The 5,499-nt window shown below is 37.2% G+C and overlaps 1 non-coding gene across 1 annotated transcript; it reads left to right on the top strand.

Annotated features, from left to right (window-relative positions):
• Positions 1-3,805: 3,805 nt before the first annotated feature.
• On the top strand, positions 3,806-3,908 carry LOC115859965 (U6 spliceosomal RNA). Its single transcript, XR_004042282.1, has one exon. It is a non-coding gene; the product is annotated as a U6 spliceosomal RNA (small nuclear RNA).
• Positions 3,909-5,499: the final 1,591 nt, after the last annotated feature.

The following is a 5,499-nucleotide window of genomic DNA, read 5'->3' as shown; positions in this document are numbered from 1 at the left end:
AGAATAAATAGAAAGTGGAAACAAGTAGAAATGTTAGTAATTTAATAAATGTAAATGGAATGAACTAGCCTGTTAAAGTAGATTGGATTAAAGAATAAATGAAACCCAACTATTTACAAGAGACATACCTAAAACATAAGAATATAGAAAGGTTTAAAGAGATAGAAAAAAGACAAATCATCAGTATCTGTAACCTGGTGATGATATACCATAGTTTTGCAAAATGTAGGAGAAACTGGGCAAACTATACAAGAACTTTCCGTGTATTATTTCTTACAACCGTGTATAAATGGACAATTATCTTAATAGAATTTCAACTAGAAAAAGAAGTCAGGCAAATATCAACTAAAGGCAGCTGTTGTAAAATCTCAAACTTTAGTGTGCATCAGAAGCACCTGGAGACAGATTGCTGTGTTCCATCCCCAGTTTCTAATTCGGTAGGTAAAGGGTGAGACCAATTTATATCAGGTTTCCAGGTAGTGTTGATGCTACTGGCTGGAAGACCACGCTTTGTGGAACCTTGGTATGATGTAATGAACCTCTAAGTACTAAACCATTTGGGCAATTTTTTTTTTTTTTTTGCCTGCACTGCGCGGCTTGCAGGGGCCACCGCAGTGAAAGCGCTGGGTCCTAACCACTGGATCACCAGGGAATTCCCCATTTTGGGGATCTTGTTTAAGATATCTCTGCAATTTTTTTCTGAGGGAGTAAGAGGAACTGGAGTATTTTAAAACAAATTTTTTTTAACTTTGTATTGTGTGCAATTAAAATATTTATTTTAGGCTATATCGGGTCTTAGTTGCAGCATGTGGGCTCTCTAGTTGTGGCCCACATGCTCAGTAGTTGTGGCACAGGCTTAGTTGTCCCATGGCATGTGGGATCTTAGTTCCCCAACCAGGGATGGAACTCGCGTCCCCTGCATTGGAAGGTGGATTCTTAACCACTGGACTACCAGAAAAGCCCCTAAAGCAAATTCTTGCAGCAAATCATTTCATCTGTAAACATTGTTTTAAACAGTCTTAAAAAATCTTAACCTTGGCAGTGCAGTGGTTCAGACTCCGCACTTGCACTGCAGGAGGCGCAGGTTCCATCCCTGGTCGGGGAACTAAGATCCCACATGCCTCAAGGCGCCACCAAAAAAAATAAATTAAAATTTTTTAAAAAGTAATTAACCTTGACTTATTATGGAAAAATAGAAACCTGTCTCCAATAATTTGAGAATACTCATCTGTCTCAAGCACACACTGAACATTTCTAAAAATTGACATGGAATATTTCTAAACATTGACCACTTTTCAGACAATAAAGCAAGTCTCAACAAATTTCAAGCAACTGGTATCATATGGAATATTTTCTCTGACCAAAATGCAACTAAATTAGAAGTCACCAGCAAAAACTTTATCTATTTACCTTTCTATCTTAAAGATAAGAAGATAGATAAATCAATTTTTTTTTTTTTTTTTTTTTTTTTTTTTTTGTGGTACGCGGGCCTCTCACTGTTGTGGCCTCTGCCGTTGCGGAGCACAGGCTCCGAACGCGCAGGCTCAGCGGCATGGCTCACGGGCCCAGCCGCTCTGCAGCATGTGGGATCATCCCAGACCGGGGCACGAACTCATGTCCCCTGCATCGGCAGGCGGACTCTCAACCACTGCACCACCAGGGAAGCCCAGATAAATCAATTTTAATCCCTAGAGATCTCAATATTTGAAAATACACTTCTAAATAACTTCTGTTTTCCAGCAATAACTCTACACTATGGAAATGTATGAACCCCTAATCATCTGTGCCATATAGGTGTACTGAACTGCAAAGTAAAATATACTTATTGCTTGGGTTGCAGTGAAAAACGCCTGAAAGCTATTGGCCTAGAAAAACGCTTACACATGTATATTAGTTTCAAGAAAGTTCATAGCAGCATTGCTAGTAATAGAAAAAATTAAAAACAAACCAAATATCCATTGACAGGTGAATGTGTATGGAATATTAACACAATGGGATATTATGTAACAGTGAAAATGAATGAACTACAGCTCCACACAACAGTGTAGATGAACTTTAGAAACATAATATTAAGTTGCAAAAGCACCTTGCAGAAAGCCTCATAAGATATGATACTATTTTTAGGAAGTTCTAAAAAGAACTAAATAATACATTGTTTAAGAAAGTATACATACCCAAAAAAACTATTAAAATAGATATGAAAATGGCAACGACATCAGGTTAGTGGTATTTTCTTCTGGGGAGAGAGGTAGGGGAATAGGATAGGAAAGGAGTGGCCCAGGTACATGCAAAGGTATTGGTGATGTATAGGGACCAGGTAAATTTCTGGGTTGTTCAAGGCCATCTGTTTTGTTGCTGAGTTTCATTACACACAGATATCCTTTTTTTGAGGAAATATTACATACCAAAACAATTTTAAAGAGGAAAACTCTGATTTAGTAAACAAGAAGTAATACTATTAAAATTCTATTTGTAGGGAACAAAATATTCAGTGAATTTTTTTTTCTACATCAGAGAAAATTCTGGAGCCTAAGTACTCAAGGACTGGGATCCTCAAGCCTTCAGACTTTCCCATTGTCCTTCCCCAGGAAAATGACTGTGACTCTCAGTCATTCAGAGCTTGGGAAATATAAACAGGTCCCGTCCTGGACAATGCAAGCAAGTTGGCATAGTTTTTGCTGACCAAGGCTTCTTTTCTCCCACTCTTAAAGAATTGCTTCAAATCTGCATGCCTCTCATTATTTCCAAAGCGTTCTGATGCTTAGGTTGGGAAAAGAATGTTTGAAAGTTTTTTGGGGTAAATCTCTCTGCATCCCTCCAGCCATGTATCCTTCTTTTTTTAAAATCTGATTACAGAAACATGTTAATTGTATAAAATGTGATTACAGAGATTAAAATCACTTGTAATCTCATCATCGAATGATAATCATCCTTGACTTTTTTGGTCTCTTTCCTTTCTGTCTCATTTCTGAGTAAATGAATACCTATAGTTGGTTAATTTATAAAAATGGGATCATAGTTACTGATACGATACGTGGAAAGCCATAAGATTGAACTGAGTGAGTATAGATGGAAAAAAGAAGAGGTTCAAAGACTGAGTCTTACCTAGGGCACAATTAGAAAGGTTGAAGAGAAGAGGAACTAACCAAAGAGACTGGGAAAGAGCAGCCAGTGAAGTGGAAGGGAAACAAGGAGAATGTATAGTCTCTGGGAAGCCAAGAGAAAAAAGTATTTAAAGAATACTTAGTCAATTGCTATTGATGGGTAAAGAGAAATGACCATTTGATTTAGCAAAATGGAAATGATTGGTGACCATGAGATGTTTCCATGGAACAGTGTAGGCAAAAGCCTGACTGGAGTGGGACCAAGAAAAAAATAAGAGGAAAGAAAATGGAATCAGAGAAACAGACAAACCTTTGAAAGAGCTTTGCTGTAAAGGAAAGGTGAAGAATGGAGGAGTAGTTGTAAGAAAGTGTTTTTTGTTTGCTTTTAAAGTGAGATAAATAACATCTTGTTTGGATGCTAATGGGAAAGATCTATCAGAAAGGGGAAATTGAGGGTGCAGGAGAGAAAGGAGAGAATTACTGAAACAATAACACAGAGTAAGGTGCTGGCGTGGAAGAGTTAGCCTCAGATGGAATCATGGGCAATTCATCCATTGTTACAAGAGAAAAGGCAGGGTATCTGTACACAAAAGTGTTTAGTTGGGTAGAGATGCTGGGAATTTATGGACATTCTTTTCTGATTGTGCTTATTTCTCAGTGAAACAAGAGGAGAAGTCATCTTCTCTAAGCTAAGAGAATGCTTGCTTTGGCAGCACATATACTAAAATTGGAACAATACAGAGAGGATTAGCATAGCCCCTGTACAAGGATTATATGCAAATTTGTGAAGCATCCATTAAAACAGGAAGGAGAAGAAGAAGAAGAAGGGGAAGGGGAAAGACAAGAAGAAGAAAGAGGAGGAGGAGAAGAAGAAGAAGGAGAAGAAGAAGTGGAAGATGTAGCTAATAGGAAAGTATGAAATAGTTGTCTAGGAGAGTGAAAAAATAAATTCACTAGAGAAATATAATATGATTGCCAGGCATCATCAATGGCCCACTTGATGTGCATAGTCACAAATTTAAAATGAGAGCAGTCAGTATGGTTGTGCTTTTACCTCAAACACACTGAGCCACCTGGATGTAGACACAGAGTAGACAGAGATACAAATGAAATCAAAACTCAGATTTTGGTCAAATGAACAGCATTTTCTCTATGATTTTACAGCTTCATTCTTCCTCAAATTATTTCTTTCATGGAAAATAGGATGAAACATATTTCTACCAATACAAAATTTTATCAATATCTACTCAATACTTGCCTCTTCATTCTGGTCTTTCAGTTTCATGGACATCAGTTTCACTGTCTACCCATTCTGGCCCTTCAATTTGATTCCTCAGGTTAGTCACCCAAGATTTTATCAACAGTTTTCACGTTGATTAATTTCTCCTTCCTTATCACTTTCTTTTGTGCTTTTTGGCTTAGAAAATTCTTGAGTATCCTAAGGATCACGTCTTTCCATGCTTAATCTTGTCCACAGACCCTTTTTTCCTACCCTTGAGTAGGACCTGGGAAACATATGAACACCTGATGGGACGTAATTAGTTCCTAACTCAGCTCAAACTTTTTCAAAATTAGTTTGTCCAAACAATGACATAATTTCCAATAAACATCCACTGATATTGTAATGATCTTGATCTATCTTTGGAAACACTTTTTACAAGGGAAGAAAGTCTTATAGAATTTTAAATAGAAAATATAGATATTACTGTTTTATGTACCCAGGTTTAAATCAGAGGAAGCTCATTATTAATCATGATCTGATAAAGCTGGAATTTCAGAAAGGTGAAACAATGGAAGTAGGGAGAATAGATGGAGGTAGAAGATGCTAATGATAAGTTAGAAAGTTACCCATGGTGCAAGAAACTTAAGCGAGACAAAAGAGTGTATAATTGGCCATGTTTGATCAGCTAAGCATTTGATGTTTGTAATACAAAGAAAAGCTTCTCACTGAGACAGTCCACACTGGTACTGTGCCTCTTAGGTTTCCCTTTATTCAGATGGTCTCCAAAGCATAGTAATGCCTTGATTTTTAAGTAATTTTAAGCAGAGTATGAAGTGAGTGGTTCTTGACTCATTTGACAAGTTGAATTTTAAAAATCTGAATCTTTAATATGAGTATTATCTAAACAAATTCTGCTTAATTAACTGCTTCATTGCCCAGAAGCAGCAGTTATTTTATCTGAGTTCTAATTAATAGCTGGGTGCCCTTTGGGACTCTAAGAGAGGAATTTCCAACTCTGATTCCAATCACTATGTTATATCTGTAGTATTTTTGGAAACATATAACAGTAAGTGACACACAGCAGGAGAGAGTCCATCCTTGGAATCCTTAGGGGTTGGAGGAGATTTTTGTTCCCATCTGACTTTCTCCAGAGCCACTAAGGAATAGGAGGCT

Source organism: Globicephala melas, chromosome 1 (genome assembly GCF_963455315.2).
Source record: "Globicephala melas chromosome 1, mGloMel1.2, whole genome shotgun sequence".
NCBI lineage: Eukaryota > Metazoa > Chordata > Mammalia > Artiodactyla > Delphinidae > Globicephala > Globicephala melas.
Note: the sequence above shows the minus strand (reverse complement) of the source record. Positions and strands in the feature narration are given on the sequence as shown.